The 16767-nt window shown below is 41.9% G+C and overlaps 2 protein-coding genes across 7 annotated transcripts in view; one reads left to right on the plus strand and one right to left on the minus strand.

Annotated features, from left to right (window-relative positions):
* Positions 1 to 12355, minus strand: part of LOC126557414 (polypyrimidine tract-binding protein 2) — a 202731-nt gene extending 190376 nt beyond the window's left edge. For all 6 annotated transcript variants that reach the window (XM_050213188.1, XM_050213186.1, XM_050213185.1 and 3 more), the window contains exon 1: positions 12256 to 12355. The gene's annotated coding sequence lies outside the window, so the exon portion shown is untranslated. The remainder of the gene's footprint in view (positions 1 to 12255) is intronic.
* Positions 1 to 16767, plus strand: part of LOC126558885 (heme oxygenase 1) — a 536918-nt gene that overhangs the window by 26496 nt on the left and 493655 nt on the right. The gene's annotated exons all lie outside the window — the stretch shown is intronic.

The raw sequence follows: 16767 nt of genomic DNA on the forward strand, positions 1-16767 counted from the left end.
TATACCTCGCCAATAGTAGCTATTTGTTTGTTTGGACAGTGACGAAGCGCATATATTTTCCTTCGGGCGAGATAATCGCACCCGACACATACGCAGCGTCGGTTCTAAGACGCTCGAATACTTTTACCTCCACAAAACCACAAAATCCGTGCACATGGTGTAACACAATAGTCCGCGCTGCCCCACATAAACACATCCGCGTTCCGTTTCCAACCGCGGCACAAGAATCCTCATCTTCTTTGGCTCTGCAGCGTAACTCTCACTGCTTTTCTTTGCACGAACGATAATGATGATTTATTTCCGGCCAAACCGCCCCAACCGAAAACGATCCCATCCCGACCATCGCTATGTGTGACCCGAAAGGTGCTAACCCTCCCACGCGGTCAAAAGTAAAGCTAACAACGAAGCAAACAAATAACAAAAAAAAAACTAACTAAACACATACGTGTGGCCAGCTGCTGCTGGTGCTAGCCGCATTAGGTGCATCTTGCGTGCGGAAAACAACAAGCGTTCGGCTGTGCTACTATTTTTGAAAATGGATCACGATGATCCTTCACGTCGTCGAAATGGGCCGCCTGGTTCCAATTACACTACTCCAACGATTCTGCGACTGATCCGCTTTTGAATCTTCTGAGTAGATGTCAAGTCAAAACGAAGGTGGTTAAAATTGAGCGTCTCTCGGAACGCATTTTTCTCGCCTCAGCACTGCGTGTGTGTTACTCAAACGCGAAGGTTGAAAAGTGAAATCATAACAGAAGATAAATAATTGTCACATTTAGACGACCCACGCGACTGACCCGCGACGAGTCCCACACTACGACCGCGGGAAGGAACAAAAAACCGACGGGTGGGCGAACGCCACCGGGAAAATGTGGCAAAAATCAAACCTCTGGCTTCAAGTCGACGAACCGTTGCACGATAAACGTTACAGAGTTCTAAGCCCCCGAAACAGCTTCGCTCTTTTCTGCCTTCTCCTTGGACAGACGACCCAAACAGTAGGGAAGATTTTCAATGATTAGCGTGTGCGTGTGTTATATTTTCGGAGCATAACACGCGTGGGCCATCCCTACTCCCCCCCTCGCAACACCAAAAGGCATTTGTGCAAACGCAAGTCGGAAGAAACATGTTTGCATTCATCTTCCGCAAAGATTGCCATCTTCAGCGATGGGTCACACTGTTTGACAGGTTTCAAATACGTACAAGCTTTAAGTTGGTTGTAACGCTACCTCACAGTTGGTCGGTCAATGGTCGTAAGTAGCAACCGACGTACAACCATGTAACAGAAATGCCATCCCTGCTATGTAAGCGGCTCGAGAGCATTATTACGCTCGGTAAGTGCATAAATCACAACATTCCCCAATGTTTAGTGGGCGATACATTTTTTGTTGTTGTCGATCTTCGCATGGATAACGCGAAAGCGAGCTAAAATTCTTGTCGTAGAAACGACATGGTTTTGTTTAAGCAACAAATGTCAAATCGTAATCCTCGCATCAATCAAACGGAATCTATTTTGCTTCAGCGTCCTTCCAAATGCACACGAAGAATTGATTTATGCCACATCCAACCAATTAATACGATCCACAATTGGTAGAGCTACGACTAAGTAGCCTAAGCATGCCTAAATATATAGACAAATTGACGGCTGTATTATGTATCCCAATGGATATTCCCAATAGAAATTGAGCCATTCTTCAAGGTGCGGGAAATTCCAAGCAGGAAATGTACAATGCAAATCAGAACGCAACGATGGTTCCGAAGAGCAGGAAGAGCTCAAATATCAAAGAATTAATTTTGAAACTGATCCGCCGTTCCGCTTCTTTTGAAGTCAACTAAATTGGTCATAAAGCAGACTACTAAAGCGTGAAGGGAAAAATCGAATTTCATCTACCGAGCACAAAAAACGACTGACTAAAGCTAAAGCTTTAGCTGACTAAATGACTGCTGCTATGCAGGCAACAACTCTTTTGTATGACAGCTATCAGAAGAACATTAAGTCATGTAGCACGTGCATATTTTTTAGTTAGATTGTTGTTGGTTTAGGATTATGATTATGGATACATTTAATCATAAGCTATACAATGTCCTAATCGCAGAAAATATTAGGCACTAAATCAACCTAACAAAGTTTAAACAGTTTTCAGATTATTCCTCCTAGATATGCCATGACCTTAACCCAATTTTATTACAGGGTTTTCAAGATAAACTTAAACAGTTCGAGTTCTTTCTGGATTTGCGTCAAAGGGATGGAAAGTCACCTGTTTTAAAAGATAAAGTACCATTTTTTCACATATTGAGGACTATGACGACTTGAGCCAGATTTTATTTTCGTTTCTTTAACGCGCTACTTCATACAAACTGATGAGTAAAACAAGCTATAAAAAAACCCATTGAGAGTTTGAGCTCTAAAACTCAACTCAAATGGGATCAAAGGACAAGGAACTCTCTAACAGAAAACAAACATAAATCAAATTGTTAGTGTTTAAACAATTTTATAGCATTGTTCAGTTTATTTATTCATCATCAATTATGGAATTGTTCAGTAATTATTTGTAATTTAGCAACTGTTTTGTATACCTGGTTTGGTCAATATGTATTTTTCGTTTATTTAAAGAGTATATGTTGATAAGATTGCCCTAACGTTTGACAGGTTCTGGGTTATTTTTTTACCAAATTCAGCAATAAAGAGGAAATCCGATGGCTGAGGCTATATCGATCTTCAGACGTATATCAATTCCGTTCGTCGCACGCGCCTAGGACGATACGAGGCTGACTAAAGGCGGCAAAATATGTCAATCCAATACCCCTCAATGCTGTTGTGGTAGGGAAGATTTTATATTAGATCCCATTTTATAAACTACAAGTAAGTCAGCACTGCCACTGATTAACAGGAAATGTTTCAGTTCAGATGTACCTGAAAAGCTTCTAGCGAGATTTTGAAAATATTTCTGAAAGGCTGAAAAAATATGATAGGCTCTAGTTCTTCTTGGAAATGTTTTACTCTATCATGACCAGAAGCAAGCAATGACATGGATTTCTCTAGTTCATCTCTAAAACCCTGTAAAAAGGCCCTCATCAAACCAAACCCCAACATGATAATAAATTTACCCACATGAGCCGACAGAATTAAATGTAATTACACGTAAAAGTGTTAGACTTGTATCATTTCAGTAATGACATTTCAACTTCCACAGCCCAGCAGGCATAAACCATAACCAATTCCGTACCATCAACAGCACTGACGAACCTAATCCCTGTACCAGATTAGAAGAACAAAGTCAGGAAATTTCGCCGAAACAACTTCACAACGCCTCTTCCATTCCAAGCCCAACTGCTGCTCCAAAAATCCCAACGGCTCATGAATGTTTAATGCTTTCATTAGCTCAAGGGTATTGGCGCGGTACTCCGAAACAGTAATTCATTAGCAATTCCGAGCGACAACAACACAAAAATGCATGACAGTAGCACACTAATGCAGCAAATAATCAGACCCCCTTAACTGGAGCAGTAGTCGTAGTAGCTTTTTGCTGTTGAAAACTACTTCCACAATTAAAGGTCAACGTTGCGTGAGAATCCTGTTCGAGCGGGAATCGCTTAGGCAGCCAGTGATGTAGCTTTCCCAAAAAAAAGTGTTGAACTTCCGAGCCACGAACAGAGAGGTGAAGCAGTGTGTGGAGAAGCCGTTGGCAGATTCATCGGTAACTCTTCAATTCTTGCGCAACATAAACCAGAGGCGCCCTACGACGGATGATCTCATGTTTCATGTTTGTTGCTCGATATTGTTTTACGTATATTGGTTTTACTTTTTTTTTCGTAATACATCATCTTTCTCCTGGGGTTCAGCGCCAGGCGCGAAAGGTAAAAAAAACCTCCCCGATTGAATATTTTCCAGTTACACCACCATCCTAACCGCCCTCTCCACTCTCTTCCTCTCTTCATCGCTCTTACTACCATACAAAATCTTTTTCCATTGAACGTTGTGGCCAGCCGCCTCATGAAGTCATACATCAAAAGAAATCATAACCAAAAGTCAACGCGCGAGCTCCCGTCCGAAAAATAGTCCAACGGAGTCATACGGAGGCTTGCGGATGCGGACGCGGATGGATATGGACCACTGAAGTATACCACCATTGAGTGTGCACATGGACCGCGGAAACACAGCGGTGAGTCCATTTTTCAACTCGTACACACATTTCTTCTATTTGTTATTGATGTGTAAATACCTACTGCTTCGTTTTCTTCCCGCCATTGCCCATTACCCCTCCAGCAGTTCCAAACGTGAACCGATGCTCTGCCGGAACGAACAGAAACGACCGTTTTATTGGCGGTTTCGTGCGACATGCTGTCCAAAAAAAAAAAAAAACGTTGGGACACATAGAGCTCCATCCAAACGTGCCGAGCCATGTCATCATCGCAAAACGAGCCAGAGCCAGTTCCACGGGTAATGCCGGAGAGGTGGTTTGCATCATCGTATGGATTGTGCAGTACTGACCAAAATACACTCGCCTGGCATGGGGAGGAGGGGCAACCAGTGTGTTAAAATAATAATTCAATTTATACACAATTTGCTTTCATTTGAAGCATGTCACTACCGATTCGCGGGTATTTCCACTGCGTCCCTCTTTGCGAGGTTATTCTGAGTTTGTGTGTATTTATTTTCTTTTTTTCGGTTGATTTTTTTTTCTGTAACTTTCCGGTAGCATGAAAGGAGCGCATCATAGTCATGTGGTTTACGATTTGTCAAAATGGCTAAGAGGTGAACTTTTTGTCCACGAAGAGCAGGTTTAAGGGATCGAGAGTGAGCCAAAGTTGATTGGATAAATTTCCGTAGCATGTCATAGCTGACGTTTTTGTTTTTAAATTGCGAGGAAGGCTTTCATTATTCTTGTTTATTGTATTGATCAAACGTTATGCAAAAAAGGTATGATTCATGATTCATCAAGCATATCAAACTTTCAAAAGATCACGAATTAGGTTGTTTACTTGATAAATAAAAATGCATCACATATTATTTTATTTATAGATGAAGTCTTATTTCTTCTGTTCCTGTGACTTTATTTATTATCTTGAGCAAAAATGGGCTGTCATTTTTGGTTTCTTTGAGTTGGTTATGCCCATATGAAAGTCATTCCTATGTCCGAGGAGACGATCCTGACGGGATTTATTACACAGCCTCGATCTTCGAATATCGGAATACTAGCTACTAATTTTTATTTTTCTTGCTCCACAACCCGCTAGGTTAGGGGTTAGGTTTATTATTAAGTATCACAGCACGTCGCCGTATCGTCAACCCGCTAGATAATGCCGGGTTTCTAAGAGTTTACGAGACTTATTGATACCACGTAGTTGGATAGTAAAGTACATACCAAGGAGAAACGTTCCGGATGCGATATGATTCTATATGAAGAACGGTGTCCATTTTGCCTCTGTCACCAGACAGAGGCAAATCTGTAAATCTGTATCTGTAAATTCTTATGAGAAATCTGAATGAACCAGTAGCAATTGAAGCCAGCAGCTTCGAAGCTCCCTCTGAATGTGCTTCTTAACAAGTTCAACATGACGCACGAGGCTGGTTCGATGAAGTCCCTAGCAGAACGACTGCAAAACACTTCTGTGTCAGCGTCAGTTTAATGTTTTCTACTACTTATTTGAGTTTCATTTTACCTCGGCCACCTCTCGTCGATTGATGTTAAATTCCTTATAATTTCGTTTTGAGTTCTTTTATTTTTATTTTGGTTATTTGTTAATTGTCTTTTTCTTTTCTTTTTTGTTTTGTAGCCCTGATTTTTGTAAGTATTTAAGCTTTTTTTTGGTAAGTATTTAAAATTTAAGCTTGGTTGAAAACATGTACAGCTGTAATGGCGAACGAATACAACTTGAAATAAATTAAATAAAATAAAAAAATTTCATAATTCGTACTTATTTATTTATTTATTTACAATTGATTATGACGGTCCAATGCCGTATTGTCAACACCGCTTGTGTTGTATAATTCGTACTTGCTGTATTCAGAATTGATTTTGTTACAGCCTATTCATACCTTTATGTTCGTTCAAAATATTATCGCCCATCTAGAAACTATTCAATACTCACACAGGATTTCCAATTACTTCAGAGTGTAAAGTAGTAAAGTAAAGTAAAGTAGTACAAAGTAAAAACAAATGTAAAATAATCTCATAAAATAATTAAAGGGGGTTTTCGGAAGAGTATTGGGTAGGGTTTTCCATTTCAACCCGGCCCGGTAGTATAAGCCACAGCAACGCCGGTCTTCACACGGCAGGAACTGGGTTCAAATCCCATCTGGACACTCATCCCGTAGTGAACATTGACTAACCAACTTCGTGGTATCCGGCAGTCTAGTAAGCCATTAGATGGCCGGCGTGACCTAGAAGTTTGGTAGGCCAAGAAGAACCAGAAGAAGAAGAAGAACCATTCCAACTAGTTTAGGATTCTGTTCAGGATGAAAGCGTTGGAGCGTTTTCAGATCTCACTTTATGATAAAGTGGAAGACTGTGGTTTGGCAATAATAGGACAAAAATATATGAGTTTAAGAATGCTTGAAAAGATTCCATTTAATTACCACTTCCACAATCTAGTTGAAAATATGTTGTTTTTCCCTCACTTCCTTTATCGATTTAAAAGTCTGTTAGCATCAAATATAAAGTCAATATAATCTAAAAATACATTTCAAAAATTAACACAAAATCGTTCTCAAAGGAACACTTTCAATTGTCTTGATAAAACTTTATATTACTCCCAAGCAGGATTAAAGCCTTACCGTGCTTCTTTCACAAACGTCACGATGTCTGAACAATATCTTCGCCAACGATGACAAAGACGAACACTATGGCGTTAACTCCAAACGGCTCAGAACGAACTTTGGCTCACCGAGGACCACCTCTCTCCCCTTCATAAATAATGGGTTATTTTTAGCGAAAATCATCACTTTGCAGCCACCAAAAGCGGGCCCTCCCGCAAACGGAAACTTCACTTCACAACGGATCCATTCTCTCTCTCTCTCCTCTCTACAGCGATGGGCCGGCACTTTGGCTGCGGCTATCTCACATGAACCAGCAGCATCATCGTTTCACTCAACAACAACTTGTGCATCCCGTCTTCCCTGTCTCTGTACGACCTACACCGGGTATGAAGAAATATGTGCTTCCAACACGTTCGTGCGAACAGCACAGGAAGCTGCAAATCGGTCGACCCAGACCGATCGAATGCGAACGATAGAGAGCGATCAACCGCCATGTCATTTCGCTGCAAAATGCATTCAACAAGTGCCAAACGACACCATGCTGCTGCAAACAATCGTGCCCCCCGAAGGCGCACGCCCGTCGGCGGGAAAGGGTGGAGAAGGTCAGCAAAAGGGTTAAGCAGTCGTTTTGAACACGTTTTGTTCGCCGGATGTACACACGACGTTAGCAAAAGACGGTGTGGCGCAGCACGTACCGGTTGTATGCAATTATTTCTTTACGCTCCATCTTTGCAAGGCACCAGACCCTTGACAAAACATTTATCGCACATATTTCAAATCAATTTGGAGATTTTTTTAACGGTGATGAAAAAAAAGCTACATCATCTCGTGTTGCTATCTGGCAGAAAATTAACACTAAATTCAATGAGAAAGTTCGCCACACTCGAAGTGCAGAGCTCATCAATGCCGTTGGACCATTGCCAAAGCTAATTTTTCAACATCTTCATAGACACTGTATCGAACGCGAGCGATTGATGGAGAACGCGTGCAGATTAGTATGTGTTGCTTCCGCAGCTAGAAAAAGCAAACCGCGTTAAAGCGCTTCCCGACACACGAGATAAATAAGTGAAATGTAAATTAGACGTTTTCACACCGAGAGTGACATGGGGCCAGCGCGATCAAGTACATTGAGGTGCGAGTCAATGCAAAGAAAAAAAAAACGGAGCACAACCTGTGAAAGTAGTTGTAATACTTAAGTGCTCAAATGGCACATGAAGTTTGGCTTTTCAGATTTTATTCATAAGTATTACGGCTTCTCGCATTTCGACACTCTCATTCTGGGAAATTACAAATGTTACAATATAATAACAGCCTATCTATTCTGGCCAAAAGACGAACAGTCGAAATATTGGAAAAAAGTTGACCAAGCAGAAGAAGTACAATAAATGTGTAAAGCAATTAAGAACTTCTAATTACACACTCAAACAAACTCAATAAACTTTAATTTATATAGTATCTTATGAAGCCTTAAAGTTAAGACAGCCAAAAACATGTACTACAACAAAATTGAAAATGTATTTCCTTAATCAACAATTCCATTAAATGCTTCAAACCTCGCGAAACCGAAACTGCAATAAAAATTAAATTGGTCGTAAAATTCGTTGTTCTGTATTTCCTCTTCAATTAGCGAGCGTTTTTAAAGCCTCGGAACCAACATTATTTTATTCAATATTTCCACCCTTGGAATGCTGAATTTTGTTGAACATAGCAACATATGTGCACTGGCGAACGAACCACATCCTGCCAAAGTTCTGTAGATATGCGTAAAACAATCAGAACAGTTACGCCATCATCAGTTCGCTTTAGGTCCTTAGGTTCCAAAACTCCAGTAAGAGTCTTCACTCTCACTTTTACAATTACCGATCGATCAGTGTGTCGAGCCAAAACCGATCACGCAACACCAATTTCCGATCATTAAATCGATGCGTCCCAGGCGAAGACCGATGATGGTCGTGTTCGTCCAGCTCCATGCGCGACACATTTCTTGGCTTACCATCACGCCAGACACAGCACAAGGTTTTGTGTTTCACCTAGCAGCCGTGACCGCAGGAGCAGGCAAGCTTCAAGTGTGCCAACTTCACCAAAGACAACGAAGACGACCGTGAGACCACTCGTTCGCCAGCGCCCTCTCCCATTCACCGTCCACCGAAAACCGAAAAGGTTCACTTGCAAAAACGCACCCCAAACGAGCGGCTGGCACGCGGGGATGGCAATAATAGCAAGGCACGATCAAGTTTGCTCCAACCGCGTTCGGGGTGAAGCAGTTAACCTTGAACGCCGACGTCTTCTACGTCTTCTTGTGCATCGAGAAGATTCAGCTGCTTCACGAGGTTGACCATCGGAACAGACCACCCCAACACTAACACTCCTGCAGTCGGGTGGTGCGTGATGCCTTGTCAGAAACAACAGACCCCGCTGGAGTGGCTCAAATGCACACTTACTGCTGCGCGTTGTCGTCGGTCCGAGCATAATACAGCAAAAAAAACCAGTCCCATCGGAAATTTGAAACGCGACGAAACGCAGGAAATGAAGAGACCCAAAAACCACCCTTTCGGTTCGCATAGTTGGAGCGGAATACAACAAAAAATCGTCGACTTTTGCTGAAGGTTGCTGGTTGCTGCGGTAGACATTCTTCGACATAACTCCACAACAGAACCGTGTATGCATTGCTCTCGGTCCCTGTTTATCTGGTCACTGAATACACATGAAACACATTGGACAAAAAGATTATACACCATCTTACCCAAAGCCCCAAAATCGCACCAGCACCATTGGATGCGGATCCGAAAGGCGGAAAAAGCTACCGAGAAAACAAGCGAGCAGTTTTGTACAGCCAGACAAATGCGCTTTTCTTTTGGTGCTCTCGTTCGTCGCCGTCGGCAGGTATGGCGAGGGTAAGGCAAACGTGCCTGGTCTGGCGTGTCTTTGGTGAACCATTTGCAACGAGCCTTGAACTTGACTTACAATTTTGACTTACGCGCGCTTGGTACCAGAAAGGAAAACTGTGTAAAAGTGAAACCGGTTCCAAGTGTGCAATGGGGTTTTGTTACGTGGTTGGAACGGTTAACTTCAAATGCATGCACCAAAAAACGCACTTTGGAGCATGAATTCACTCATGAACGAAGCAGAAAAGTATATTTATTTTCTCGATGCTTCGGGGATTGATTGTTTGAAAACTTTCGACTCTATCAGCACTCAAGAATCTACCAATTATGCTAACATATATCAAATCAAAAAGATATTGACGTCTAAACACTTAAGCAACAATTATACAACTTACTAGAAAATACAAGAGCTCAATTTTGGCTGATGCTTCTAAAACCGGCGGCCAAGCATTAGCAACAAACTGAAACCGTACATCAAATGCAGAGTAAAACCACGCATTTACGGCGTAATTGAATGTTATCAACAAGCGAGAAAACGACGCGACAAAGAAGGCCAAAGACCATCGACACTATGCAAAGCACTATTTGCCTTTGTGGTGGATAAGGTTTACTATGATAATGACACAACTTCAGCTGCACAGCTCGACGACATCTTCTCGACATCCTCAGTCCACACGGACCCTCTGCACCAGAGTGGGTCCTACTTCGAACTGTGCAAATCATCGCACCAATGATTTCAATTTCCATACATTTACCTCCACTAGAGGCGCGTGTGTTGACGTAAACCTCTCCCCCAAACAGCCATGACTTTGGCGACGTTCACAACACATCACCAATCGCCTAAACCTTTCAAAGCAAGTTTCAAAGCAACAACGCGTCCAATTCCGTCCCAAACGGTAAGCTGCCTAACGCCATACACACACACACGTTTTGCGGGGTTGGACACTCCCGCGGCCATCGATTTCCTTCCGCTTACTGTGCCAAAGTTTTCGGCCATGGTTCAAAACCGACGAACGAGCGGACTCGCCAAGGCTAGCCTCCCTGGCTGTGTGTGCTGGCGAGCCATCTTGCATGCTTACTTCAGCATATAGGCTAACATCGGCGACCCCTTGGCCGGCCGATCACAATCAATTGCCTTAATTAACATACACAAACACATCGCACCAGACACCGATGACGACGACAATGACTGTGTGCGTATGTCCCTTACGATGCACTGCAGGAGGAATCACATCGCCATCAGCCATGTGGCCGTGGCACCCATAGCTCCCGGAATCCCTCGCACAAACTTGACGACAATAGCCACACAGCTTCCCGCTCGTGTCGGGTGCTGCTGTTTCCCCGAACGCACGACCAGCGCACGAACCATTCACATCTCGTCGTAGTTTATTAAAGTCAATTGAACAATAAATAAGTAAAGTTACCGCGACCTTCCCCCGCCCCTAAAATGATGGATGATGCGTGTGTCCAAGCAACATGGTGATATTGAAGAGAGATGGAGAGAAAAAAAAATTAAAACCCCTACATACACACTCACTACATCGAAGAAACCCCTACCATCGACTATCACGAAGAATGACGAGCGGTATGTACGATACACACATTGCTTTACGCTTTACACTGAATATTTGTTGAAGATGTAAGAGCCGTCTCGTATCGGTTTCACCCGCAACCAACAACTGTTGTGCATGCTGCTGCAAATACAACATAGCCCTTAAACTTCTCTAAAGACTATTCCTTTTGGCGAAATTCCATCTGCACTAGATGCTCCATTGTATACCGAAGTATAAAGTTATTCAAATACTATGATCTCGAGGTGTACACCGAATAACGTGCGGCGGTTGAGAGGACAGACGAGTGTAGAATGATTTTATTGAATTTACTATTGAGTGCCGTAGCTGCCCCGCTGCACGAGATCATGTCTACTTCGCAGCAGGATATTTACACAACACACAATCACGGGCAAGACGGTGCCAATAAGGAGTGTGGGAAGAGGGTAGAGTGTGAAGTATGAAAGGAGTAAAACAGCAAAAGCATCCCCTCGAGGTAAATTTTCCTTCGACTTCAGCTGGCAGAAAGGACATTTCCTTGAAAACTAGTTCAAACGATGTCGGGCCTTCGTGATCCTGGTCACGGCACCAAAGCCATCTCTCCGACATGCTTGGGAAATAAGATACGTCTTTCATGCACCTGAAACAACTCTAGTCGCATTGTATACATTCCCTATTTCTCCTGTCTATTTCCTCTGACCCCGTGTGCGTGTGTGATTGGGTGTGTGTGTGAGATCAAGGCACAACAATATCAGCCAGGAACAAGTGTCCACTTGTATCTTGACGAGTAGAGCTAATTGATGGAGAAGGTAGTACATTTAATTCAACTGTCAGCCATCAAGCCGATCAGTTGGCATGCAAACATGGATCGTTCAATCGTACATTGTTGCTGGAGACATTGAAGAATACAGAATTTAGAAATATTTAGAAATAGTACTTTACTTAAGAAATATTATTTGATCGTCGAATGCTCCACTGATTGTGATGCCTTCAACTTCAGACTATCTGGCAGTAGAATCTTTTCTTTCGTTTGAATTTGAATTCTTTTAAAAAGATAGCTTACCCGACGTGTTTAAGATTGTTTGCACATAAATGTGCCCGCTCGGTGCGTGATTGTCTAGATGCTTATTTCAAACGATTCGACGACGCTGGGTCCACACACTTTCGCACCGTTCTGCTGATGGTAGAAAACACTCAAACGCTTCCTTGCCTTCTGTTTTTGCGTACCAGACGACGACGACCCACACAGCAATGAAAATCAGCAATAGTTGCACAAAACCTCCGTCTTAAAACGCCACAACAACACGTAACGGCTTTGGTTGCGGTAGACTGAAGACGGGATGAATCTTCCGCTCACTTTGCTAACTCGTCGACGCGAAACCGGATGCTGATGCAAAGCGCCAAAATCTTAACGTTACTAGCACACACTAACAGCTGTGAGTGTGTATGCTAATTTTGTAGATACTTTGTTTAGATCACTTATGGTTTTTTTGCACCACTTTCGCATGTATATCACTAACCACATACACAGAATTTTCTCTATCGTTTCGCTTTCTAACAACAGCCTAAATCACGCATCAGTGGAAGGCTTTCAATGGCTCAAACTTTTTGCAAACATAACATACTGTAACAACTGTAATCGCAACAAACCAATACAATATTCAACTTTTGCTGATATCTGGGTATCTAAAACGAATGAATTTTCTACACTTTGCACTCCAACAATTATCACTTGCGAATCCTACTTTCACTTCTTCGTATATAAACCACTCTTTTAATAATTATTACAACACAATAAACGACAATCTAGAGGAGCTAGAGGAGCTGGCCCAAAGCAAGTGCTGTTGCTGCACAACCGAGGTCTCGCACAGTACTTCTCCGTCGTATGATCGAGAATTTTTGTGTTGGTGCCAAAATATCGCTTCACAAAAGCGGACTAAACCAAAAAAAAAAAGCCCGAAGATTATGCCGCCCCATGCAGCAGCAGCAAACGCGATCGTGTGCGGATACAAGGGGCGATGGCGAATACGACAAGCGCCAACCAACACAACGACAACCGCAAGGGACTTTAATGGAACATGGAATGGATTCCAGACAACAAGCTTCACTTTCTGCCAGCGAAGATCATGAAGCGGAATCGAGATTGGGAGGATTTTGTACAAGAAACCGTCAAGAAGAACGGGCGAGAACATGATATCAAAACGTGACACAATAAAAAGTTGGAGAAAACCTTGCGGCTAGACAGAGAGAAGGAATCGAATATGGAAGGGATGGACGATGAAATCGTTGCGACTGGAGAACAACGAGACAAGTTGGAAGATCGTTACGGACGTGCAGCAAAAGGGCAGGGCGTCTCCATCGACTTAAGCGTGCATCATACATCTTTTTTCCGTAGCTCACTGTCATATCGTTTGTTCGCAAGGATCGAATATGGTTTACTCTTATATCAGTCGCCGGAAATAACTTGAATATCTTTGGATGCAGTTTTTTGTTTGCATCATCACTGTTTCTTGTGGTCTCTTTCCATCTCGGTTGGGTCTTTTTGGTGAGGATGATTGCGTTCGTAGTAGTTAGTGATGTGCAGTCGCGGCAACATGGACCAAACAGGCGCAACTCTTCATCTGATCATCAACGTCCACACACATGTGCCTACCGTAGAAATCTGCATTGCACATGTCGCGCTGTTTAGTTCCTTACCATGCGCGCACATACACATACACACACACGCAAAATTCTTTCTCTCTCTGTCTCTCTCTCCCTTTCCTTTCTCTTTCACCCTCACTCTTTCTCTCTGTTTTGGTCGAACTGGACAAAGAAGAAGAAAAAAAAGAAGAGACGAAGAGACATTTTAGGGCATTGCATTACATTCCATCGGTGCTAAGGAGAAGAAGAGCAGTACAAATTCGGTTTCGGATGGAAGGAAGGTACAAGGATAGCTATGCAAAGCTATAGAGAGACTCAATCTTGTAAGCAAAGAAGTATGTGCAACACTATATATAAAAGAGTGTGTTTGTGTATTTTGTTTGCGAAAGTTGAAGTAGAAAACAGAGCTTAAGACAGACGACAGAGAGCAAAGGGACAGTCGAAGAATAGAGAGATAGATGTGAAAAGAAGGAAGAACAGCAGAAAAAGATATAAAGTAGGAGGAAGGATAGACAAAACGGCACGCAAGGTTTTAGAGAAGAATTATTTAGACACAGCGACTATAAAGTATTCATCAAGGAGGACAAATAGGTAAGGTAAAATGCGAGAAAAGAATAACAGTGCACAATATAGAAAGGAATTTAATGTTTTGACAGCAACGGGCTCGATGAGAATTATTATAAGCATATTCGTTGAAGAACATATCATGTACAAGAAGTAGCGAAGAGAGAGAAGAGAGAGAAAGAGAATGAGAGAGAAAGAGGAAAAAGAGGTAGAATGAGAAGAATGTGCAAGACAGGATTACAAACGCGTCACGTAAAACACAAGATGCAAAATTGATGAAACGTACATATAAATGGATCATAATATGGGTATAGATTATAAGCAAATAAATGACCAATGGTTTTAACTACATTTTGAAACCATTTTTTATTTGTAGAAGTGTTAATTGACGTAGAAAAAGGAGCTAAAAGAAATAACTATTGTAATCATAATGAGAAAAATGTATTAATGTAATACACAAGGAGATACAAGGCGATAAAAAATTGTACAAAAAAGTAACTTATTCAATTGAAAAACAGTATTTTTCTATCAAATTCATCAAACAACAAATATTACATAGATATGTTATGGACTCTAGTTAATAATACAATGTTTTACAACTCATTTGTAAATGGCAGCAGATTCCTTTTCATTTTCTTTCAAATGAATAAAAATCCTAGTAACTCTTCGTCTTCGTCAGGCTTCAGAAAATCACTTTACTATTGAAATAATACAGAACAAAAATGAGAATCATATCTACGGCAACGATACATTCGACAGATATTGAAATAGTCATTTACAGAACTGAAAAACAATGCTGACATTTAAAAATGAGCTGCGAAACCCCGTAAGCAGTTGATAGAGGAGCTGATATAAAACAATAAAGAGGAGAAATTTGTATTTTTATATAAAGAATACAAAAAAACAGTAATAAGATTATGAAATAATTTACTTCTTAGCATCACTAATCTAAATAGGAAGAGAAAGTCTATTGTATAAAGATATTAAACAAAAGTGTTTAATGTCACATAGCAATAATATCATACAAATAACTGTAGTTTTATTTTTATATTAAATGTGTAAGAGAGTAGGTGAATCATTTCATGCTATGCTATTGTAAATGAATAATAATAATTGATTGTTTGTAAAATTTTTGTAACATATGTGCTCTGCTGATCATAAACATTTTCAATGCATAAACACTGTTTCCTGAGGCATATTTTAAGGAATTCCTGAGGCATTTTCCCGTAAGAAACTGCACATAACAAAAGACAATCGTATTAAAAATACGAACTGCATCTAAACATTGTCTGCTTCAACAACCTATTCGTTTCTCCCTCTTTACCCACATTACAAACTAATGAAAATGAAATGATGGGTCCCCCCGAATGGACCAAAATAAGAATGAAACCGAATGAAATCATCCTTTGCTCGTGTGAGGCGAACGCATAGTGAAGCGACACCTACAAGTTAGGTTAGAACGTCGTTCGCGGCAGTTTATTTCTGCGTAAAAATATCGACTCCGTACCATTCCCTCATGGCTACCAACCCCATTCTGCTACTACACAAATGAAAATGCCCCCCCCCCCCCCTTCCCCTTCCCCCGAACCCGACAACATATACCATCATCTCAGGCGCAGCTTTACCCTAAACGCGGTACACAACAAATTTATGATTGTTATTATCGCTCTAAACCATTATCCCTGGCTGATGTCGGTGCGCAACCAATCCCACAACCCAACTGGTGACAATATGTGGAAAATGGAACGAGAAGAAAAAAAACCAAGCTCCCCCTATCGGTTTGGGAAACACCGCCAAACCACCCCATTCGCCGGCACTGGGATGGTGAGTGAGGTGAAAGTAGTGGCAAAGCGTAAACGCAACATACACGCAACAAGTTGCCCCTAAAAATAAGGTACATGAAACAGATATGTCACCGCATGAGCCCGACAACGACGACGATGAGGACGGTCTTCCCTTCCCACATCTGTTTGCCGTTCGCGCGAAGGGACATGAGAAGGTGCACACGGGCACACCGGCACCAGTACAGCACCAAACCGACAGAGGCAAGCAATCGGAACTGCCTACTGCCATGCGACATGCAAGACATATCTCTTTCGGCTAAGGATGCCTCTGGTTGCTCATTTTTTACGCCTTCTTCAAGCGCCTTCTGTGTTGACAGATAGCGGCCGCCGAAGTCGAGTCAATGAACGTTCGAAATTATCGTACCCGTGGTGCAAGAAGCGGAACAACATGCGTAAAACTGGCAATATTTTGTGGGGAAGCATAAATACGTTACTAAAAATATTGAATGAATAGCGAAATGCTCAGCGCGACGAAATTCAGGTCCCATTGAACGGTTCCGCAAGAATGTACGCTAGTAACGGGC

This window comes from Anopheles maculipalpis, chromosome 2RL (assembly GCF_943734695.1).
Source record: "Anopheles maculipalpis chromosome 2RL, idAnoMacuDA_375_x, whole genome shotgun sequence".
NCBI lineage: Eukaryota > Metazoa > Arthropoda > Insecta > Diptera > Culicidae > Anopheles > Anopheles maculipalpis.